General features: G+C 46.1%; 1 long non-coding RNA gene and 1 pseudogene across 3 annotated transcripts; one reads left to right on the top strand and one right to left on the bottom strand.

Moving 5' to 3' along the window:
• Nucleotides 1-3492: 3492 nt before the first annotated feature.
• On the bottom strand, nt 3493-13135 carry LOC140625898 (uncharacterized). 3 transcript variants are annotated; one of them, XR_012025171.1, is made up of 4 exons: nt 13052-13092; nt 7426-7509; nt 6880-7142; nt 3493-5244 (listed from the first exon to the last, which is right to left on the bottom strand). It is a non-coding gene; the product is annotated as an uncharacterized lncRNA (long non-coding RNA). The 3 variants fall into 3 exon arrangements; XR_012025169.1 differs by having other exon boundaries at nt 6880-10768; nt 13052-13135; XR_012025170.1 differs by lacking the exon at nt 13052-13092 and having other exon boundaries at nt 7426-11180.
• On the top strand, nt 11302-12056 carry LOC140625357 (trafficking protein particle complex subunit 2-like; annotated as a pseudogene).
• Nucleotides 13136-25050: the final 11915 nt, after the last annotated feature.

Raw genomic sequence — 25050 nt, 5'->3', positions numbered from 1 at the left:
GTTGTGGCCTGCGGGACCACTTCCGGAGACGACTTCCAAAACTGGTCGCAGAAATTTGGAAAATCGGCCCCAGCCCCTTCTCTCCAGCACATCTATCATTTCTCTCTCCTTCGTTTTGTGTGTGTGTGTGTGTGTGTGTGTGTTTTAAGATTTTATTTCTTTATTCATGAGAGACACAGAGAAAGAGGCAGAGACACAGGCAGAGGAAGAAGCAGGCCCCATGCGGGGAGCCCGATGTGGGACTCGATCCCAGGACCCCGGGATGATGCCCTGAGCTGAAGGGAGACAACCACTGAGCCACCCAGGTGTCCCATTTCTTCCTCCTTCGTGATTCATAACGTGCGGTAGCACAGGAAAGCCTCAGAGAAGTCCCATGGAAAATTGGTTTAACTTAATTCAGAATAGCCTAAGTTTCTGCGACTTCTGAATACATTTTATTTGTTGTTTATTTGGGTTTTTTAGTTAGGTTTCTGTTTGGGGAATCCTTTTTAAAAATTGAGAAACTCAACTCTAAATGCAGTCTCAGCGCTGCCACTAGCCGAGCAATATTTTGGAAAGTCGCCTAACCTCTGGGTGCCTTTTTCTTCAGATAGAAAGAAACTCAGAGTGGAAAAGAAAGGAAAAAGAAAACATTTTACTTCCGCTGTCTCTAAGCTGTACCGTTGCTTCCCCATCAGCAACCAATTTTCAACAATCTACACTGAGGATTATCCGAAGCCGCTCGTCTGTGAAATAGCCAATGGACAACACGCATTTGTTCCCTTCCTCTCCCCACATCCAACAAGGATATGAAGGAATAAGGAAGAAATTATAAGGAAAAGAAGAATAGGAGAGGGAAGAGCCAAAGATACATAATTTCAAAAAATGCTAGGTCACTGGAGAAATAGCAACTAGCATAAATCAGAACATGCAGTAGATTGTATTTTCCCCAGACGGCCACAACGCTTCCTAGCTCCCGTGATCTTCACAGTGGGACCTCAACAGACACCCTCCCATCAAGAGGGATAGTCTAATGTCCCTCCTTGAATCTCGGCTTCCCTTAATGACTTGCCTGGAACCAATAGAAGTCTTGCAGCTCTGTCTTGGCCTTTTGGAAAGCTTTCTCCCAAAACATTCCCTCTTGGATGCCATTAGCCATGCTGCGAGGAAGCCCAAGCCACATGAAGTAACGCTATGTAGGCACTCTGGTGCACAGGCCCAGCTGAGCCGGGCTTTGAGCCATCCCAGCCCAGGTGGCAGGAGTAAAGAGGCCCCACTCAGAGAAGCTTTCCTAGGCTACTCTAAAACAACACCCTCCTCCTGCTTTATTTTTATTCATAGCCATAATGTAATTCACGTGTTTATTTTTCTCCCTTGCTAGAATATAGTCTTTCATAAGGTCAGGGGACTTTATCTTATTAACCACTATATCCTCAACATGTAGAACAATACTTAGTACATAAAAGGCACTCAATAAATATTTGATGAATAACTAAATGAATAAGACAATCAGAAAAAAAACAGAGGAAAATGCAATCAATGCAAAGAACAGAATGAAGTTTCAACAGGTATTAATTAATATCCTCAGAGAGATATATAGCATCCACATAACAAGACTTGGAAGCTATTGGGGTAGCAGGCCACATAAGAATAAACAGAACAAGAGCTTGTACAAAATAAAAATGTAGTCTCTGAAATAAAAAATTCAATAGAAGGCTTATTAGATAAAGCTGGCTAAATCTTTCAGAAAGCTGAATCAGAAGAAAATGAGATGGAAAATGAGGGGAGGGGAGGAAGAGTCGGGGCTCAATCGAGGAGGGCTCAACATCTAATACGAGATCCAGACAATAAGAACAGAGAAAATGGAGCATAGCTGAGCAGCACAGGGAAATCACAGAAAGTTGTGTGTGCACCAGGCCAGAGAACACCCGACAAACTATGCAGAGGGCGGGCGGACCCCAGGGATACACAGGACTGATGCATTGCCTGCTTTGTTTGAGCATTTGGAAAAGCCATTATCAAGTGTTTCTTTGGAAATTTCTGTTGAAGTATTTAGAAAAAAATTTTGTGTGTGTAGTGGTAGAGCCGTAGCAAACTACAACACTAAAAAATTAAGGTAATTATTAACTCCAGGAAAAGCAAAACATTATACAATTTAACCCAGCAGTAAAAAGACATGACTATTAATCTAGCTCCCAATTGTGTTGGAGGATGGGGAAAAGAAAGGCGGAGAAGAAGGAGAAATGTAAGTGAGCTAAGTCCTCCACCACCAGGAAGCCAAGAGGAGATCATGTCCAAAATGGATAACTAACTTGTCACAAGATAAGCACATTATTTAGGTGTAGGGAGCAGACACAGAAGAACCAGAGTCCTCGGGATCGAATCCCACATCGGGTTCCCGATGCATGGAGCCTGCTTCTCCCTCTGCCTATGTCTCTGCCTCTCTCTCTCTCTCTGTGACTATCATAAATAATAAATAAAATTAAAAAAAAAAGAACCAGAGTCCTAAATGGGGACCTATGGAGACCAGAGAGAAATGAGCAGGAAATTAATATTTTTCTTTATAAGCCCTTCGATACTCACTGGTTTTTCAACTATGTGCCTGTATGTCCTCGATATAAATACTTACAGACATACATATAAAAGACAAGGAAATTGATTAGAATATAAGAAAAATCTGAGGAGAGATTGTAGCAGTCCTGGATGGCAAGATCCTAGACATTGTTTCTCCTTTTTCTTTTTCACATTTTCCAGATTTTCAATAATAAGAATGTAATAGGTTTGCAATGGAAAAGTTCCAATAAACACTTTAAAGAACATGTTGCGAATATTTATAACAAAGTGATAGTCCCAAAATGTGGCTATGCATTGAAATTACCCGGGGAGAGGCTTAAAATGTAGAAGCCCAGGCCCCCCCCCGGGGAGTCTAGACTTCTATAGATGCCCTAAATAAACCAAAAGTGCCACAGTACTTACTCCTCATATAATTCAAAATATGTGAAACCCAAACCAGGAAATTTTGTTTTAATTTCCTAAGTTACGGAATACGTGATACATGTACGATGGCTAGGAAGCTTAGTGTCTGTCTAGGGTGAACCACTTTCTGATGGGAGCAGCACGTGTTTCCACACATGCCTCTGCATTGCTAGTGCCCCAGCAGGTGCAGGCGGGGTGCGGAGACGTGCATTTGCAGCACACCCCTCAGGTGAGGGGGGGACCACTGCTCCAGGACCCTGCTCCACAGGAGGGGTGCTCTTCCCCATCTGGTCCCTGCACCTCTCAATCCAGGCTAGCAGTTCCTCCCTCCACAACATCTGGGGCCACTCTGGGACCACAGGGACAAGAAAGAAGCTTGGAATTTTCCTGGGATATACGATTTGGTTGAGAGCAGCAGCATGTAGGAAATTCAACCGAAGAAAAGTGACCGGAGTAAAGTAAATTCCCTCAGGCAGTGGGAGTTGGAGCATCAGTCACCCCCAGCCCCAGGGAATGGCACAGTGGGCTTCCCGAATACAGGAGGCTAGATTTCCAAGTCCCTAATAACCCTAGAGTGGTGGTTGCCTAAAGCAATTTTGCCCACCCACCTCCCTCCATGAGACATTAGCCATGTCTAGAGATATTTTTGTGGCCTACAACTGGGCACTGGTGGTGGGATGCCCCTGGCATCTAGTAAATAGAAGCCTGGAATGCTGCTAAATATCCTGCAATACACAGGACAGCTCCCCCACCCACTCCCACTCCAATGAAGTATTATCTGACCCAAAATGTTAATAGCGCCCAGACTGACAAGCCATGTGCTAGAAACTGTGATACAATTATTCAAATGAGCTACAAAGATTAGCTGTTTTCTTCTTTTACTTCTATTATCTATAAATACTCGGCTTGATAGAATGTGTTCCAGACCATGTGCTGAAGTTGGGACCATTTATAGACAGGTGCGTTTGCAAGAACACCAGTCAATCCTTCCCAAATAAGATCAAAACTCACACTATTACCATCTCTCCTGAGCAGGCACAGACATCTCATAAAAGATGCTCTGCGTGACATGTTTTTTTTTTTTTTTTTGACATGCTTTTTTTTAAAGTCTTGTTTCCCAGGGGAAGCTGGAGATGGTAAAAAAATAAAATCTGTATACAAAACTAGGGAGAAAAACAATTTGACGAGAGATGTCCATGCTGAAAATAAAGTAAGAAGTGTTCATTTCCTAGTAGTAAGGAGAACATTAGATGCCGTGAGGCAAGTTTGAGATGTCGGCATGACGCTAGCTGGAATGAACAGATGTTATATACGATTATGACATCACACCAGAAATGAAAGATCTGACAATAGGCTAGGGTAAGGTGTTTTGTGAGGTATAGGTATGATCAGGCCAACAGATCAGGAGATGACTGCCATTAAAAGATAGTTTGTTAGTCATAGTTCTCAAGAGGAAGTGCATACCATGCCACCCATGGCCCGCGGAGAAGCACCAGAATCAGGTAGGAAGCAGAAGGGAGGGCATGGGCAAGAGTCTGTGGTAAAGAATGGGTAAGACAGAGTAGGCAGGCTGAGCTAACCAGGTTTAGGATCGGCTAGTTTGGATCATTTCAGCAGGCTCTGGGCATGGCAACTGTTCCTTGATCCCTAGCGGGGTCCCTAGGATGACCACGGTAGGTGGACAGGGGCCCAGAGCCTGAAGCCCAACAAAGGAAGTGGTTGTGGTTGTGGGCTCTGGATTGGTTGGTATGTGTTTGAAAAGCACACTAGAGGGCCAGCTGGTTATCATTTCTAGAAACTGGCTAACGCTGGGAGAGGCAGTCCCCCTGGGGTCTTGAAGCCCCAAAGAACAAAGCATCAGAATACAGAAAATAAAAGCCACAGTTGGTACACAAAGGGAATGTCAGAATGAAGAACGAACTATGGGAAAGAGTAAATTTATTCTTGCTGAGTGTTCATGGGCCCGTGAAAAGGAGATATTCAGCCAAGAGAGGTGAACGGAGCCTGACAGAGGTTTTCTCCTCTACAGATTGCGTCCAACTCAAATGGCTGGGTCATCTCATGAGCGGACAAAACCGAGCATATACCCAAATGGGCATCAGCGGACTGGATGAGCAAAATGTGGTTTATCTATACGATGGAATATTATTCTTCAATAAAAAGGAATGAAGTACTGGAAGATGCTACACCCTGGATGAACCTTGAAAACGTACTACATGAAAGAAGCCAGGTACAAAGGAACACATATTGTATGATTCCATTTCTGTGAAACGCCCGGAGTTGGTGAATCTAGAGAGACAGAAAATAGATTAGCGTTGCCAGGGGCTGAGGGGAAGGGGCAATGGGGCGTGATTGCTGGTGGGTGTAAAGTTTTTTGGGAGGAGGTGATGAAAATGTTCTAAAATTAGACGGTAGTAGTGATGGTTACATAAATCTATGAACATACGAAAGAGAAAACCATATTGAATCGTACACTTTAAAAGAGTAGACTTCAGGGGCACCTGGGGGGCTCAGTCTCAGGCATCCCACTCTTGGTTTAGGCTCAGGTCATGATCTCGGGGTCCTGGGATTGAGCCCCCATGTCAGGCTGCACACTTGGTGGGGAGTCTGCATGAGATTCTCTCTCTTCCTCTGCCTCTCCTCTTCCCTCCTCCCCCCTGCTTGTTGCTCTCTCTCTCAAATAAATAAATCTTTTTTTTTTTTTAATTAAAAGAGTAGACTTTAGAGCACCTAGTGGACTCCGTTGGAAGAGTGTATGACTCTTGATCTCAGGGTTGCAGGTTCAAGCCCCACACTGGGTGCAGAGATTACTAAAAATAAACAAACTTTTTAAAAAAGGCATTTTAGGGTCTATGAATTACAGCTCAATAAGACTGTTACAAAAATACTTTTAAAAATAAACTGGCTGTGCAGGGCTCCACCTAAGACACAGGGATGAATCCACAGAGCGAGTAGCGAGAGAGCTCAGCTCGGGGCTCGTGATCAACCCTGCGGAAGGGCCTCTGGTGGGAAGGTAAGTTTGGTGGGCCTGCCCCTGGGCTACTTTTCCCCACTGCCTGGCTTAGTGACTTGTATCCTATCCTTAAGTACTTATTACTTTGACACGTGAAGGCTTTTAATAATCAAGAGCCTCCTATTAACATGTAAATACTCCTTGGAGAGTTCTAGAATAGCAGTGTCTCCTGAAGGTGGAAGGCAGTCTTGGAGGAGAAGCTGCTGGCCCCCTGCCTTGCAATGCGTTAGCATGGGTATTGCAAAAATGCTGAGGCTCAGCTGAGCCCGAAGCCGCAGCCACAGCCACAGGGGCCCACGGGGATAGGAGGAGGGGGTTGCGGCAGGGGGCACTTGCCTGACTCTGGAGACAGTGATGGCAGGTGAGAGCAGGTGCGGGATGGATATGGGACAGAGAAAGGAGGACATGAAGTCTGTGAATGGTGGAGCTTTTCAGTGCATCATGAGAGGGGAAGGTAGGGCATGGCAGGGACAAGCCTCCACATCCCACACTGAGGTCCCTAACCTCCCTTCACCGCGCTGCACTCCCACATATGACAGTGTGGGCACTTAGAGTACAGGCAGGAAAAGACCTCTAGGAGATTTACAACAGACCAGGAGACATGAAGGAAATCGGGGGGCACAGTGTCACCAGCCAGCATGGCATGGCAGGGCCGGAGGGCTCCACACCAGGACGAAGGGGTCGCTAAAGATTAGGGACAGGCCACAGGCCACAGTGGCAGAGCCAGCACGGTAAGCCCAAGGCTCCTCTGCCTCAGGGAGCTGAGTGTGGGCTGGTTCTGCACAAACTGAACAGAAGCGATGCTAAGGACCGCGGCCAGCCCTCACTCGCCTCAGTAGAAGGATCTGCACTAAGAAACCTGTCGGCAATCGATGCACTGCCATTCCTTCCTCCTGTCGGTAAACACTTACCGAAGGTCCATCTGACACGGGACCTGTAGCAGGGCACTGAGCGCATGGAGAGATTGACTCTGGGTCCCCGAATGCAGTGGAGACGGAGTCACATCCAAAGTCAAAAAGAAAGCAGAAGGTGTTCCTCCTGTGGTCCTTCCCAGAGAAAGCTATTCTCCTTTTAAATCCAGAGGGGCAGCGTGAATTCAGAGAAGCAGGTTGGGGGTGGGGGCATAGGCAGTGTCACCACCTCCTATTTTGTGAGCCGGTATTGCCCGACGGGCCTGGAGACAGGGCAGGCAGGAAGGGGAGAAGGAAGGCCCGTCTGAGAAGCCACGGCCACATGGTGAAGCTGCTGCTGTATAGAGAAGCAGGAAAGCCATCCTGCCTCAGTGGTTCTCAAACTTGAACATATCAGAATCACCTGGCATAGATTCTGGGTCCCGCCCCAGCATTTCCCCTTTGGTAACTCTGGGTGGAATCTAGGAATCTGCATTTCCACTAGGTCCCCGGATCATAGGGATACAGATACTGCCCAGAGCCACCTCCCTACATGAACTGTCTCACCTGTGTTCCCAGGTCACCTGAGCAGATGGGTCCTGTGAAGATACACGAGAGCTAGAAGGAAGGGCCCAGCGTCAAACAGGCTGGCTGGAGAGAAACAGGAAGAGGGGCTCCATAAACAACACAAGCAGGGGCACCTAGGGGGCTCAGTCAGTTAAGCATCCAACTCTTGATCTCAGCTCAGATCTTTTGTTTTGTTTTGTTTTTAAGATGTATTGATTTATTTTAGAAAGAGAGAGAGCATGTGCACAGGGTTGGCGGAGGAGCTGAGGGAGAGAGAGAGTCTTAAGCAGACTCCGTGCTAAGCGTGGAGCCCTACACGGGGCTTGATCCCACAACCCTGAGATCATGACTTGAGCGGAAACCAAGAGTTGTGCACTCAACCAACTGCGCCGCCCAGGTGCCCTTCAGCTCAGTCAGGTCTTGATCTCAAGGTCCTGAGTTCAGGCCTCACCCTGGGCACGGAGCCTACTTAAACAACAAAACTCCCTACAAGTAGTAGAATACTAAAAGGAGCTAATGTTTGATTCCTTGTGCAGTTACAATGTGCCGAGCACACTATGCACTTTGTAATTTATCTCATTTACTCCACACAACAGCCCTATAGAGGTGGTGTCCTCGTAACCCCTATTTATACGTATCAAGCAATCAAAACGTAAGCAAGGTAAGTACTGGGGGGCGGGGGGGGTCAAGATTCACGTCCAGCCCAAGTGCCCTCATCCTTAATGGCGGTGCCCTGCTGCTGGCAAAGGATGCAGAACTGACACCAGGAACAGAGAAGCTAGAATTTTCTTTCCCTCATGAATCCTCCCACCAGGCCTTCAGGTAAGCACCTCAGCTTTGCAAGCCATTCATTTTGGAAGAGAAGCTAAAAGGTAAGTGTGAGCTTACTAGGGCTGCCAAAAGTACCACACTGGGAGGCTTAAACAAGAGAAACATACGGTCTCACAGGTCTGGAGGCAGAGGTCCAAGGTCAAGGTGTGGCCAGGGTTGGTTCCTTCTGCTGGTTGGGAGGGAGAGTCTCTTCCATGTCTCTTGCCTAGCTTCAGGCAGTTTGCCTACTGTCTTTGGTGTTCTTTTGTGGATAGACACACACCACACACCCCGATCTCTGCCTTCATGTTCCCGTGGTGGTCTTGCAGTGTGCGTGTCTCCAGATTTCCCCTTTTCATAAGAACGCAATCATCTTGGAATGGAGGCCATACTCCAGTATGACTTCATCTTAAGTAATCACATCTGCAATGACCCTAATTCCAAATAAGGTCATGTTCTGAGGTAGAGGGGATTCACTACATGAACGGCTTGGAGATGGGTGGGGAGATGAGGACAATTCAACCCGTAGCAGGAAGCAAACATCTTCCTGGAACTAACTCCAAATGCCTAGATCCTAAAGATGTCAAAAATACATCCCTGGGCAGGGCCAACCTGCCACACTAGACACACTAGGTAAGAAGGTCCACTTGTCTCCAGGACTTGAGAAACCATCACCTATGATGTAGAATCAAGTAGGAAAAGGGAGGGGGAGGTTAAGGGAATTCTTATAAGGAGAGTTCTTTTTTTCCCCTCACACTTGGCTTCAACTTTAATCATACTATTCCAGATATCTGTGCCATCCAATTATAACATAGAAATGCAGCAAATCAGGGGAAAGTGGGCTTTTGGTACCTGCCACTAACCAGCATGTGAAACTCTCCCCCTTGAATAGCATTTGAATAAAAGCTGAGCTCCTTTGGGGGTGGAGGCAAGGTTGAATTAGAGAAGATGTAAAGATTTCTCTGAACAAAGCTCTAAGAAGTAAAGCAAAGAGAACTGATGTTCTGTATCAAACTGCCTGGGAAAGACGTAGTAATCTATTGATTTCATTATTAGAGGTTTCCCACATCCTGCCACCACTCAGTGTGGGATGGGCCAAGTGTAGAAAACCACAAAATCTGAATCCTACCAGAAGTGCCTCTGGTGAGGGCTGAGAAGAGCAACTTTTCTCTGGGTACTTCTTTTTTTAGGCAGCACCCTAATTAATTGGAGAGAGAACAGTGTGGACATTCTTGAGAAGGCCAATTCCCAACCAATGCAGAATTCAGTTTGGTTGAATGTCTATCACACAGGGGAAGATTCAGAGATTCGGGTTCCAGCCTTTGCTGTGAAGACCCCTTCTTCCCTTTACTTGCTGTGTATTGCACTCCTGGGCACGTCGGGTGTTGTGAAAACAGTGGGTGAGGAAGTCAGATTCACCCAGCAGCTCCTCTCATGGAGCCCTGCAGCCGGCAACCAGTACCTTTCCTCGCGTGTAAGTGTTGGTCAGTGATGGGAAAATAGACAATTGAATCTTCCTGAGGATTTCAGTTCACCGAACATCCATCTGGTCTGCAGCTTGGGTCCAGACAGTATGTTCAGGGCTAGAAGGCTATAGAGCAAGGGAGGGGGACGAGACGTGGGGTGAGCTGGATGGGACCCCTGCGTTGGAGCCCCAGAAACAGGGAGGGGAAGGCAGACATGCCGCTGACTGAGATGGGTGCTCAACAGGAACCAAGCAAAGGAGGGACCTATTCTTAGTGCTGAGGGAAAGCAGAAGGTTCAGAGTAGCCAGGGGCACCCCTTATGCTGGGCTCTGAAGGTAGAGATGCTTCCTTAGGTAAAAACCTGATGAAAGACAGGCCAGGGTCAAGATGCAGTGTGAGCAAAGGTCCTGGGCATGAACACGCTGTCCTGGCAAGAAAGGCATGTAGCAAACGTAGCAGTCCTCAGTAACGTGGCTCCTGTCTCCCAGCCCCTTCATCCTGTCCTAGGGACCCAAACACGCAGCTCAGAAGACAGTCAGGAGACAGCAGGCTCCAAGAGCCATCAGAGTAATTCAGGTGAGTCAATCATTGGAAATTAAAAAACTGACATGAGGCAGGCTTGGTGACAAAGAGCATGTCATCTAAAGGAGACAGCCACTGCTCAGCTTGGCATGCTGCAAAATTAGAGCAGCCCGATTCAGGGATTTTTCAGAGAAGCTAGAAAAACACAGAGCGCAGGTATATATACACGTATATACATATATGCACTCATACATATCATGCATACCTTTTCTATATTTTTAAAATATTTTTCTTAATTTTAAATATCCTTAATACATTGTGCAGGACACATAAAATGCATCTGTGTCTGTGGGTCAAATCCAGACCCTACCCATCCTGGTTCAAGTTGAAAGGACACAGAAGTTCCAAGGGGATGAGTGACTCGCACGAGGCCACCTGGTAGGTGCAGAGGCAGGGGCTCGGATCCCAGGGCCTGTTGGAGCAGCGACATTGAGCTTGTGGCAGGGCTGGGCTGGGCTGGGAGGGCAATCACTCCGATGATGCAGCTGGAAGTGATGGAGAGAAGTGGGACAGAGAGAAAGAGCTGGTAGTCTAGGGACAGGCCACCGCAGCAGAGGAGTACCTTCTAGATGATTAGGAAAGTCAACACACACGTGCACTCACAGGCGAGGAGTAGCAAGAATGAAACTACTAAAGCTCTGGGACAGAGACAGACCAGAGGGCCAAAATAAATAAATAAATAAACCTGGAGTCACCATAATTGCAGATATTAAATTCAAAGGTATTTGGGAGCACCTCTAGGTGGCAGGGTCGGTTGGGCGGTTGGGTGTCTGTCTGACTCTTGGTTTTGGCTCAGGTCGTGATCTCATAGGCTGTGGGTTCGAGCTTCGTGTCAGGTCTGCACTGGGCACCGAGTCTGCTGATCCCTCTCCCTCTGCCCCTCCCCACCCATCCCACCCCACTCCACCCCATCCCACCCGCCCCCCATTCATGCTCACACACTCTCTCTCTCAAATAAATAATCTTTTTAAAAAAATTCTAAGGGGGTTAGTACTCAATAGTGGTTTCAAAAACTTAAATGAAAATTTACCACCAATTTAAGAAAACACCAACCTGCCCAAAGTAAACCTGAAAAGAGAAACCAAATCCTGGACTCTCCACCCCCTGGCCTTCCTTCCGGCCACAATTTCTTCTCATCAATAATCAAAACAGCATCCTCCAGGAGCAGGGTCTAAGGTGGGAGCCGACTGGCCGTTTCTGTAGCTAGTGTCTCCCTGCAGGGGAGATATATATATATATCTAGGAGCTATATATTGAAGACAACGTCTGGAAGCTTCTATTTTGTAGTTGTTGTCCATCATGATAATCCAGTTTCTGAAAGGGAGTTTTTGAAAGCAGAGTCCGAAGCTGGTCATCGTCGTCTGAACCAGTTCATAGCTCTTGACCTTGTAGATGAGAATCTGTGGCTTGTCCGATGACATGTACTTGAAAACCATGGACAAGGTCAATGAGTGGCTTGTTTCAGCCTTGGTTACTGCAGGTCATGTGGGATTTATTAGGCTCCATGACATAAGGGAAGAACTTCTTTACTGATATCTATGATTCATACATAAAGTTTGCAATGAATTGATTTTATGAACCCAATTCTCCTACGTGATCAAGTGCATTTAACAGAAAAGTTCAGTTTCTTGGGAAGAAATACCTTTTAGGTTGAATGCAGAAAAATTTGGAAATAAACAATGTCACTACCATGGGGTATTCTTAGGAATGAGTACATTGTAAGTAGCTTGATTAAATAGCCTGGAAAGGTGAAGGAAAGAGAGAAGGAAGGAAGGAAAGGAAGGAAGGGAGGGAGGGAGGGAGGGAGAGAGGAAGGGAAAGGGAGGAAGGGAGGGAGGGAGGGAAAAGAAGGAAGGGAAGGGAAGGGAAGGGAAGGGAAGGGAAGGGAAGGGAAGGCAAGGGAAGGGAAGGGAGGGGAGGGGAGGGGAGGGGAAGGGAGGGAAGGGAAGGGAAGGGAAGGGAAGGGAAGGGAAGGGAAGGGAAGGGAAGGGAAGGGAAGGGAAGGGAAGGGAAGGGAAGGGAAGGGAAAGGAGTATAAGGAAGGCAGGAAGGGAATGAGGGAGGGAGAAAGGGAGGGAGGAAGTAATGGAGGGAGGGAGGGAGGAAGGAAAGGAAAGGAAAGGAAGGACTATCAGGAAGGAAGGGAGGGAGGGAGGAAGGGAATGAGGGAGGGAGGGAGGAGAAAGCAAAGAAGGGGGGAGGAGAAGCGAGCGAGCGCGCCCAGCGCCCCGGGGAGCCCGGGCCTCGCCGGAGGCAGGAGCCTGTGGAGCAGCTTCCCGGCTCCCGGAGAGGCGCTGGGCCGGCGAGCGTGCTGGGGCTCGGGCCGCCGCCGAGGCCCCACCCCGGGTCCCCCCGCCCCCGCCCCCGCCCCCGCCCCCGAGTGCGCGCCGCCCGCGGAGAAGGCCCGGCGGGGGGGCGGGGGGGGGGCGGGGAGAGCGCACGAGGAGGAGCCGGCGCGGGGCGGGGGCGGGGGCAGCCCTCCCCCTCCATCCCCCTCCGTCCCCCCTCTCCCCTCCTCCCCCCTCCGTCCCCCCTCCTCCCCTCCCCCTCCCTCTCCCCTCCTCCCTCCTCCTCCCTCCCCTTCCCCGTCCCTCCCCCGTCCCTCCCCCTCCTCCCCTCCCCCTCCCTCCCCCGTCCCTCCTCCCCCCTCCCCCTCCCTCCCCCCGTCCTTACCCCTTCCCCCGTCCCTCCCCCTCCTCCCTCCCCCTCCCTTCCCCCGTCCCTCCCCCCTCCCTCCTCCCTCCCCCCTCCCCTCCCCCCTCCCTCACCTGCCCTGGGCCGAGGCCCAACGACACGGGCGTCCTCGGTCACCCCGGAAGAGGAACTCTTGGTCGGAAACACGCCGAGTGTTCGCCGCGGGAGGGGCGCGGGCCGTGGGCGCGGGCGGGGGGCGGGGGGCGCAGGCCGAGGGCCCGGGGTCGGGTCCACCCGGGGCAGCCGAGCTCTGGGCGCCGCCTGGGGAAGGGTGGCCGGGCCGGCCGCCATCGGGTACCTGGGCTGGATTCGTGGGAGATTAAAGGGGAAGCGAAGGACTGTGGCATCTGTGGGCCTGACCGCCTCCAACGTGCGCGGCAGCAGCCTGCTCCTCGACAGCCCCCCTCATTTCCGATGACCCCCCGGCTGCGCCGTGGCCCTGAAAGCGGCTCTGGGGGGGGGGGGGGAGCCGGCAGGTGGGTGGGAAGGAGGGAAGCCTGGATCCAGATGACAGAGCCCGGCCAGGTGGCAGCCTGGTGCCCCCGAGCTTCCCCACTGAGGCCACAGGGTCAAGCTGTCCCCCAAGAAAGACTTCAAGGGGGGGGGTCCTTCCTTTCATTTTTGTGAGGATTTTTTTCTACCAGACACCTATTTTTAAGGCTTTTTCCGCCCTATACACTCCATGCTCCAGCCAAAAAGTTCACCCAGGCAACCTTGAAGATACCTTGATGGTGCACCTGCGTGAGCAGCTGCCCAGGGACTGCCCGAGCTTTGCAACACTACAGGGTAAGAGAGCAACGGGAACTACCTACCACCCAGCAATTGCACTGCTGGGATTGACCCCAAAGACACAGATGCAGTGACACGGCAGGACACCTGCACCCCGATGTTTGTAGCAGCAATGGCCACAGCAGCCAAACTGTGGAAGGAGCCTCGGTGTCCATTGAAAGATGACGGATAGAGAAGCTGTGGTCTATGTATACAATGGAATATTCCTCAGCCATTAGAAACGACAAATACCCACCATTTGCTTCGACGTGGATGGAACTGGAGGGTATTATGCTGAGTGAAGTAAGTCAGTCGGAGAAGGACAAACATTATATGGTCTCATTCATTTGGGGAATATAAAAAGTAGTGAAAGGGAATAAAGGGGAAAGGAGAGAAAATGAATGGGAAATATCAGTGAGGGAGACAGAACATGAGAGACTCCTAACTCTGGGAAATGAAACAAGGAGTTGTAGAAGGGGAGACGAGCAGGGGGATGGGGTGACTGGGTGATGGGCACTGAGGGGGGCACTTGATGGGATGAGCACTGGGTGTTAGGCTATATGTTGGCAAATCGAACTCCAATAAAAAAATATACAAAAAAAAGTCAACGTCATCATTGTATTAGATATAAAAAAATATTTTGGACCCTTCTAAAGCAAAATAACCAACTGAGACATTAAAACTGAAGAAAGAAGAGAAAGAAGAAAAGAAAAAGAAGAAGAAAGAAAGAAGAAAAGAAAAGAGAAAAGAAAAAAGAAAAGAAAAGAAAAGAAAAGAGAAAGAAAAGAAAAAAGAAAAGAAAGAAAAGAAAAGAAAAGAAAAGAGAAGAAAAGAAAAGAAAAGAAAGAAAAGAAAAGAAAAGAAAAGAAAAGAAAAGAAAAGAAAAAAGAAGCATTGGATAGGGTGGAGGAAAGCAAAGCAGTGACTCCCCAACAGAGAAGGACGGGAACATCCACTGCCAGGGCCCTGGTTCCTCCCAGCACTTCTGGAATCAACAGCAGACTTCATCCACCTAGAGTCCAGGGAGGCTTGATTTTACTAACTTTGTATTTTTCCCTTTCCTTTCTGCCTGATGGGATGTGTGTGTGTGTAAGATGCCTAAGGAAAAGTCCTGTCAGAAACAGCAGAGTCCCAGACACTTTGTAACTGAGAAGCAATATAGCTCAGAGGTCCAGCTCTGGAGTCAAACAAATTTGAATTCCGACCCTAGTTTTGTCACTTCCTATCCACATGAAATTGGGTGTATCAATGGACCCCTCCAAGCCTCTGTTTTCTCACCTGTAAAATGGGATTACCTAATAAATAATAAAGTTTGAGTCTGGAAAGAGATAATGGGAAGGCAGTGAGTTCTGCTCTTTTTTCATAACAAGCCTTGAAATACCTGAAATTTTAAACCATGTCCATTTATAATTTTGCTTAAAAGGTAAAAATGATTTTAAAATATTAAAATATTTCAGGAAATGAAAAGAGAAAGAAAAAAAGAAACCCTGAAGGCTAGAATAAGACATTTCTTTCTAACCAAGAAAAGAATATACACAGATATATATAAATGAAATGGGTATTTCTATTCCTCAAATATGTATTTCTCAATTATGTTATGAAGAAAGTGAGAGTAGGAGATAAAATAGAGTGTTAATATTCACATTTCATTTTCAGCCTGAGGAGTTAATTGGGCATGAGCCAGCCTGGGTCTGCTACTTACTGTGTGCTGGTTACTGATTTCTCTGTTACATCTCTGCTTTTTATTGCATGTATATTTATTTTCTTTATGAAAACCATAATTTCTACACACAGCGAAATATCCATTCTAGTTCTCCCTCAGGTCTCTTAATTCTTTTTTCTGAATATTAAAAAAATATCTTTATCAGAAAAAGTTGATTAGATTTGTTTATTGGATAAAAAAAATCCATTTTCCCAGTGTAGAATGAATTATAGTATGAAAAGAGTTATTTGTAAAAAATAGAAATATCAAATCGAGAGTTGTGTAAAATAGCTGCTACTGCAATTTACTGTGAAGAGAGATTTAAAATATGGAATAACATCACACTAACTGGAAATTTCTCTGGGAAAATATTCTTCCATTCTAAAAGAATTTTGACAAATAGCATTTCAGAGGTAAGTTTGAGTCACGTTGTAGGTCAAAAACAGTTAAACATCGACAATTTTGTCTGACTGAATCTAATGAAGGAGGACTCAGGAAAGTGTCATTGCTTTTCTTCTTAGTTATAATAAAAATTCTAGTGGTATCATACACTTAAAATGGGTAAATTTTATGGCATGCAAATTATGTCTCAATGTTATGGCCTGACTGTGTTTGCCCAAAAATCACATGTTGAACCCCTACCCTTCAATGTGGGCTTTGGGCGGTAAAAAGGGGTAGATGACACCATGGGGGCTGTGTATTCATGAATGGGATGAATGCCCAAAGGAGAGGGAAGAGAGACCTTGCTTCCCTCCGTTCTCTACCAGGGGAGGTTTCAAGGAGGTGGGTATCCGCAAGAGAGCCTTCTCCAGAACTCTGACCATGCTGGCACCCTCATGTCAGGTTTCCAGCCTCCAGAACTGTGAGAAATAAATTTCTGGGAGTGCCTGGTGGCTCAGTGGTTGAGCGCCTGCCTTTGGCTCAGGTGGTGATCCTGGGGTCCTGGGATTGAGTCCTGCATCGGGCTCCTCACAGGGAGCCTGCTTCTCCCTCTGCCTATGTTTCTGCCTCTCTCTGTCTCTCATGAATAAATAAATAAAATCTTTTAAAAAAAATTCTGGTTTTTGTAAGCCACTCAGTCTATCGTACTATATGATAGAAGCCCAAACCAACTGAGATATTCAATAAAACTGTTAAAAAAAAAATCTACTTGAGTCATCCACTCATTACTATTTTCAAAACCCAAATCCACATCCACATTTTTTGTTTTTTGTTTGTTGTTGTTTTTTGTGTGTGTGTGTGGATTTTTTCCAAATCCACATTTCTTGGTGGGAGATCTCACAGAGGTTCCAAGAAGCTAAATGACTTGTCGGCTCATTTGGAGACTGGGAGGAAACCAGACCACGATGAAAAGCCCACACCTTGCTCTCCTTGGCTCAGTGTCCTCATTCATGACACTTGGATATAAAAGGGTCCCGCCTATCCTCAGTGTTTGCTCTACTCCAAGATGGGAGGATAATTAAACCAAGGCCACGGAAGTTTGTAGAAAAAGAACCAGAAACTAAAGTCCACGGTCTCAATTGCTTCTTTCTCCATGGTAAGTTAACCATTACCTTGAGGCCAAACAGGGATCTCAAATGCTTGGCCCCTCTCCCCTGACACACCTGCCTTTGCCCAGCCCACCTCCCAGCCCACCGTGCTAGGTGTTATCAGAGGGCAGCCTCACTGTGGAAGTCCAACTCAGACTAAACAGTCCATGCTGGAGACCTAAAAAGAGAGAGAGAGAGAGAGAGAGAAAAGAAAGAAAAAGAAGATCTGGGTAACACCTTTGGAAAGCCCAAGCCAAGGTGGTAGCATCGTGGGAGAGCCTTTTTGCGTGTTGTTTAGCAGCCACGTGGCAGGGCCATGCTCCAGTGCATTCCTGGTAGCTGAGAGGTCTGCTAAGCCTGCAGGAAGCCCTGGAAGAGGTGCTTCTCAGACTTGAATTTGTACCTGAATCACCTGTGGATCTGAATAAAATACAGAGCCTTACCCATTAGGTCTGGGGTGAGCTCTGAGAGGCTGCATCTCTAACAAGCTCAGGAAATGCTGCTGCTGCTGCTAGTACAGCGACCACACTTCAGGTAGCAACGTTCTAGAGCAGCCCTGTTCAGGAGAAATGTAGGCTGCTGCAAGAATGCGAGCCACAGACACACTTTAAATTTTCCAGTAGCTACATTAAAAAAGTAAAAAGAAATAGATAAAATTAATTTTAACAATACACTTTTACTTAACCCAATAATTCAAAATACGATTTCAATATGTAACTGATATGAGAATTTATTTATGAGATGTTCTACATTCTTTTGTTCCCGTTAAGCATTCAGAATTTGGTATGGGGATGCCTGCGTGGCTCAGTGGTTGGGCGTCTGCCTTCAGCCCAGGGTGCGATCCTGGAGTCCCTGGATCAGGTCCCACGTCGGGCTCCCTGCATGGAGCCTGCTTCTCCCTCTGCCTGTGTCTCTGCCTCTCTCTCTCTCTCTCTGTGATTTTTATTTATAAATAAATAAAACCTTTAAAAAATTGGTATGTATTTTATACTCACAGCACATCTCAATCCAACTGGTCATGTTTCAAGGGCCCGGAAGTCCCATATGACCAGTGGCTGCTGTGTAGGAGCTCTAGGGTCCTCCTCAAGTGGTCTGAAGTACCTAGACAGGCATAGCACAAGCAGCCCACACTGAGGGAAATGATTCTCAGTCGACTCTCCTTTTCTACTAGTGAGAGGTACACTCAAGGGCCTTACAGACTCATAAATGGAGATAAGAAATGCCTAGTCTTTTGAGGTCTACTTATCAGAAACAGGAAGGGGCATGATTGTAAGAGAGGAAAGAGGGTATTTGCAATGAGAAGGTTTCCAACGGGGAATGTAGCCAGTACAATGGGAAGCTGGGAGAGGCTGAATCCAATGGATGAGAGGCAGGGCAGAGGCCCCAGGGCTCTTTCACTACTTGCTCATCCCCTGACCCTTTGCCATCCATCCTGGACCCGACCCTTTAACCACAGCCGAACTTATCAACCCTGTAGCTTGCATTTAGTAGCAAAAATGAAGTTAAGGAGGGAAGGAAAAAAAAATGTTTAAAGGATAAAGTAAAGATTTTTAAAAAGATACAAATGGAAGATGAGGTGGGGCATCTGGGTGGCTCAGTCGGTTGAGCAGCCAACTCTTGATTTTGGCTCAGATCATGAACCCAAGGTTGTGAGATGGATGGAACCTCATGTCAGGCTCTGCACTCAGTGGGGAGTCTGCTTGAGATTGTATCTCCCTCCCCCTGTGCCCCTATCTACCCCTTGTCTCTAGAATAAATGAATAATTTTTTTTTAAAAATGTAAAGAAAGGTTAGCAGGACATAAAAGAATTGCAAGAGAAAGAAAAACACTTCTAAACACTTAACCCCTTTTGGCTTTCTCACTCTTAGTTCCCAGGCTATACACGGAAAGATAAATCTTGGAACTTGATTTTCCTGCCTTTGCCTAGAGACAGGAGGAGGCCTGAAGCCAAAGCATTTAGCCACATAAAGCCAGCATCTGCTTAGGGAAGTCACAGAACTGGACGACCGTTGACTTCAAACTCCCTGCAAGGCAGGAATTATTTCAGAAACGAGGACAGCCAGTGTTTCCTTGAAAACTTCCACAAAGGGTTTACTACCTCAAGAAGACATCCTTTTCCATTTTTTAAGAAGTCTGACAAAGTCATTTCTATCAAGCTGAAATTTAGTTTCACTTAAAGTTCATCCACTAATCCAAGTCTTAGTTCCGGAACTACACAAACTACTTGTCATCCTTATTCTTAAATAATTGAAGACAGCTGTTCTGGCATGCTTGTCCTCGATCTCTTGCTGTTCAAGTCTGCCAACACCTTTACATCATTCAATACCAGTATGTATAGTATAAGTGCCCAGAAAGAGGATTAGTTAAATAAATTTCAGTACATTCACACAATGAATTATTATACAGCCATTTAAAAATGATAATGGGGATGTAGATTTATTGACACTGGAAGACTTTCACCGTATGTTAAGTAATTAAAAGGCAGGCTAGCAAACCATATGGATAGTAGAATCTTATTTATTTTAATCTATAAGTATAGTTTTACAGAGAGAAAAGTCTAGAGGAATACACTCTAAAATGTCACCGTGGTTATTTATGAATGAAGGCATTACAGATGTTTTTGTCTTCTTGCTTAACCACGTTAAGCTTCTTCTTCTCTACGAGCATGTGGTACTTGTACAATAGCATTAAATAATGTTTAATATAAATAAATATAAATTATAGCCAGTCCTCACAGCAGATAAGGAGCAATGACAAATCATTCATTTGTTCGTTCAATGAATGAATACTTACTAGACGCCACTCTTCTAGGTGCAGCTGTAAGTACAAGACAGACAATAATTCCTGCTCTCTGAAACTTACATTCCAATGAAGAGACAGACATTAAAAAACAAATTAGTGGTATCCCTGAGTGGCGCAGCGGTTTGGCGCCTGCCTTTGGCCCGGGGTGCGATCCTGGAGACCTGGGATCGAATCCCACGTCGGGCTCCCGGTGCATGGAGCCTGCTTCTCCCTCTGACTATGTCTCTGCCTCTCTCTCTCTCTCTCTGTGTGACTATCATAAATAAATAAAAATTTAAAAAAATAAAAAAAAACAAATTAGTAAAAATATAGTATATTAGTAGTGACAAATGGTAAGGAGAAAAAAAAAAGCAGGGAAAGAGTAGCAAGTTTTGGGGGAGATTGAAATTTTAGGTAAGATTGTCAGGGAAAGCCTCATGAGAAGGTACCATTTGAATACAGACCTGAGTAGGTACAGGGATGAGCTCTATCTAGGTGTCTGTGGAAAAAGTGTCCCAAGTCAAAAGAGATTTATTACAAAGACCCCAAGGCAGGAGCATGGCCCACATTCAAGAAATACCAGAGAACCCAGCATGGCTGGCATGGAGGGTGTAGGGAGAGGGTACAAGGTCAGAGTTTTGGCCAAACCAGTAGGGCATTGCATCAACTTAGGATGGGCAGCCACACAGGTCTCTGAGCAGAGGACTTACATGATCCCATGTAGGTCTTAATAGAACCACTCTGCTATGTTGAGAACAGACAAGTGGGATGGGGACAGAAGTAGGGTGACCAGGTGGCCACTGAAATAATCCAAGCAAGAGATGACAGTGGCTTGGAACAGTGCTGTAACCAGTGGAGGTGGCTAATCAGATGACCTACTGTTAGTGGCCCAAGAGTATATTGTGAGAGCACGGCCCTCAGGGTTTGCCCATGAACTAGACACAGGGGATAAGAGAAAGAGGGGAATAAGGATTTCGAACACTGAATTTGAAAACCTTTTGGACAATCAAATAGAGATGTCAAAAACACAGGTATATGTGTCTAGAAATACAAAGAAAGGTACCAGATAGATATGTTAAAAAACAAAATCCAACTGAGTAAACTTGAAGATCTTACTGGCTTTACTCAGTGATTAATGAATTGGGCAGCATCCAATCAGCAGGTAGAAAGGAGCTCCAAGGAGCTGTACAAAATGAAAGACTTTTATAGGCAGAAGGGGGTAGGAACAAGGAAGTTATACTAGGCAAAACAGTGGATTGATTATTGGTTATTGGTTATAAGGTTACTTTCCTTACTGGGGAGAGGAGGGACCTAGCAGGCAGATGACCTAACTAGTGCTGATCAGACAACTCTGAATTGATCTAAGATCCCATTTCTGAGAGAGCCAAAACTGCGATTAAGCTAAAGCTCATTTTGGTGATACGGGCTTAGCATAAGTGACTCCATTCGGAGCCTGTTGTCTTCTTCTTATTATTTTTTTTTATCAGATATAAATCATGAGCAATCAAATAGATGGAACTAAGAGCCAAGAGCTGGAGAAGTCACTAGATTGTGAGTGTGGAGAGAAGAGTGTGGAGTACCTAGTGTTAAAGGGGCGGGGAGAAGAGGAGGATCCAGAGAGAGTGAGAAGCACCAGTGAAAAAAGCCCAAGAGAATCTAGGGTCCTAAATGTAAATAGAGATCACTGTAAAAAGAGTTTTAAGACGGAGGGCATGGTCCGCTGTGTCTAGTGCTACCGCTAGGCTAAGAAAAGTGAGGAGTGAGGGCTGATTTAGCAACATGGATGTGAAAATGACCTTGAAAAGACAGTTCTGTGGCCCAGAGGGCAGGAGGCAGCAGTGAGAGTCTCATAGGAGTAGGTTCCAGAGAGAATGGGAGAAGATAAAGTGCAGACTACCAGCATATAAGATTCTTTCAAGATCTGCTCCAAGGGTTAGAAGAATAATGGAAAAAAGAGCTAGAGATGAGGAAGCTAGAGTGGCCCTTTTTTTTTTTTTCTTTTAAGATGTGAAACATCCAGCATGTTTGTATGTAAATGAAAGTGGAAATGATCCTGTAGATCAGGAAACAATAGGAAAGAGGAGGGGAAGTTACTGGAGCAGTGGCTCTGGGTAAATGAAAGGGGCCCCAAGTCCAAGGGGAAGGGGAGGCCCTTGCTGGGGGCACAGACACATCTTCTCCAGTACCAAGGAAGAAGGTGGAGTTAAGGGGAACAGAGACACCTACCAATGAAGTAGGAGTGTCAGAGGAACATGTAGGACTGGTCTTTGATTGCTTTGCTTTTCTTAGTGAAATAGGAAGCAAGGATATCCGCTCAAGGTAAGGCCGAGTATGAACTTATCCTCTTAGGAAAAGGAGAGAAGAGTAAAAGGAATACTTTTTTTGCTAGGCAGCATTAAGGGTATGCTTGAATTTAGTGACCAGAAATCATGTTTGAGACCTACTATTTATAATTCTATTTTTAAGAATAACTAGGAATCAATTAATGGAAATACTGAGTCACTACTAAAATCAGAATAGCCTAGACTTTCCGAATTGGAAGCCACTTTAAATATTATCATTCGACTTCTTTCTTTCATAGAGAAGGAAATAGAAGCTCAAGGAAATTAGGACATTTGCTAAACAAGGTCCCTAAATGGGGTATTGGTAGAACCCATACCTTTATTGTGGGGGGAGAGAATGAAAGCATGACAGGCATGTCCCCCAAGTACAGAAGACGCAGGAATGGCTGGAATGTATAGGGTTCCACTGCATATGACATCGTCTTAGGAGAGATGTACAAGAATAGCCTGGGCTACCTGAGGGAGTGAAGGTGGAAGGCATCTTTTAAGAGCAGTGAAGAATGGTTCCTACATTAAATCTAAATTATGCTTCCACTTCTGACGTTCTACACTTCGAATGGAAGTGTGCACAGGCTAGGAGAAAAGGAATGCCAGGGCAGCCAGGGCAGCGCTGGGATTACCAATAACCAAGGCCCACAGCCCTCTTATAAAACTCCTCCCTGGGCCCCTGGTGGCTCAGTCCGTTGAGTTCCCGACCCCTGGTTTCAGCTCAGGTGAGATCTCAGGGTGATGAGATCAAGCACCGTCCCCCACGTCCAGCTCCTTGCTCAGTGCGGAGCCTGTTGGAGATTCTCTCCTCCGTCCGCCTCTCCCCCCACTCACGTGCTCTCTAAATGAATGAATGAATGAATGAATGAATAAAATCAATCTTTAAAAAAAAAAGCCTCCTCCCCTAAATTCGTCACTTACAACTCTTGAAGTATCAGAACTAACTGAAGTTCCTTGCTTCCCCTACCCACACTGGGGCACATGGGTACAGCATGAAATGCTGGTAAAACAAGTAGCCAGAGGAAGAGGAGGGAGACCTCAGGAGCTTGGGTAATAAACAGAACAGATAATTAGCCCTTGAATAATTGATGAACTTAAGCTTTAAGGCTATTACTCGGACAAACATTATTAATGGCATTAAAACTAATCCAAACATTTTCCCAGTGCCAACCAGTGAAGGGATTATAAGGTTGCTCCAAAGGAAACACTGCTTAGAAATGACGAATAAATTACTATTCCAACAAATAGGAATTGCCGCAGCAGAGGTGTCTTTAAAATACAATCAGAGGCAGCCCGGGTGGCTCAGTGGCTGAGCATCTGCCTTCAGCCCACGGCCTGATCCTGGAGACCTGGGATCGAGTCCCACGTTGGGCTCCCTGCGAGCAGCCTGCTTCTCCCTCTGCCTGTGTCTCTGCCTCTCTCTCTGTGTGTCTCTCATGAATAAATAAATAAAATCTTTAAAAAAATATATACCTTAAAAAAATTAAATAAATAGTCTCTTGGGAAAGATCATGAAAGAGAGGGATGCAGAAGTCAGTAAAAGTAGCCAAAAGGGCTCTGATGAGGAAGGAGAGGCAGTGGTTAGTCAGCAAGGGAAGGAGCTTGCAGCGGCTGCATTGGTTCCCTGAGATGGGATCTGTTAGGGGTGAGGAGCTAAGGAAAAAACCCACTGGACACAACATAACAGGAGAGTCCAGAGCATCCCCAGCCTGTCAGGGACCTGGAAACATCACTTTAGATCAACAAATCTAAAAATAGAAGGTTTTAAGCTTTTCAGAACAAGGAATTTTTAAAGGCTAACAAACAAAATCACAAAATACTTCCAGGATACGGTCATGTTATGGTACATGAATATGCATTTGAAGAGTTTCTGTCACGGCATGATGATCCCTAATTACTGTACTCAACAGACTTTGTTAGAATTTGGATCTTCCTAATCTTCAAGACCCTCCAAAGCTAGAATCTAGTGGCATAAGGAGGGAAAAGTATGATTTTTAAAAAAAGAATCCAAAACAGTTAGCTTAGCATATCTGTACTTCAGAGGGAAGACATTATTTTCAAAACAAAAAAATAAGAGCTGTTAGAATTTCGGAGTTAGAAGGAATCTGGGAGATCGTATAATCAGAAGAGTTTCAAACATTTAAAATTTCTAGCTCCTGGGACGCCCGGGTGGCTCAATGGTTTGGCGCCTGCCTTTGGCCCAAGATGTGATCCTGGAGTCTCGGGATTGAGACCCATGTTGGGCTCCCTGCAAGGAGCCTGCTTCTCCCTCTGCCTGTGTCTCTGCCTCTCTCTCTCTCTCCCTGCCTCTCATGAATAAATAAAATCTTAAAAATAATAAAATAATAAAATAAAATAAAATAAAATAAAATAAAATAAAATAAAATAAAATAAAATTTCTAGCTCCAGAACTCACTGGCCACACAAAAGCCCATGAAAAATGAGGGGAGCATGGAGCCTGAAGGGTCATCCCACTCCAGTTTGTGGTCCCACTCACCTCTCTGAGGACCCTCAAGGACCTTACAGAGCAAAGTTTAGAAACCAGTCTTCTAGCCGAGTTCCCTGTTTATGGACAGGGAAACGAAGATGCCGGGGTTATTTTCCCAAGATTAAACTTCTAGTTTTGGGTTGTTGTTTTTTTTAAGATTTTATTTATTTATTCATGAGACACACACACACACACACACACAGAGAGAGAGAGAGAGAGAGAGAGAGAGAGAGGCAGGGACACAGGCAGAGAGAGAAGCAAGCTCCCTGCTCTATCCCAGGACCCTGGGGTCATGACCTGAGCCAAAGGCAGACGCTCAACTGCTGAGCCACCTAGATGTCCCAAACTTCTACTGTAGAGACAGCTCGGACTCCTGAGCACTTCCTCACGTATAGTGGTGTTTGTCTGATGAGCAAAGAATGGTTTCTGGAGATGGCACCTACTCCTAGTGAAGAGGGTGTAAAGACTGTTGAA

Source organism: Canis lupus, chromosome 36 (genome assembly GCF_048164855.1).
Source record: "Canis lupus baileyi chromosome 36, mCanLup2.hap1, whole genome shotgun sequence".
Taxonomy (NCBI): Eukaryota; Metazoa; Chordata; class Mammalia; order Carnivora; family Canidae; genus Canis; species Canis lupus.
This window is presented reverse-complemented; position numbering and strand designations above follow the sequence as displayed.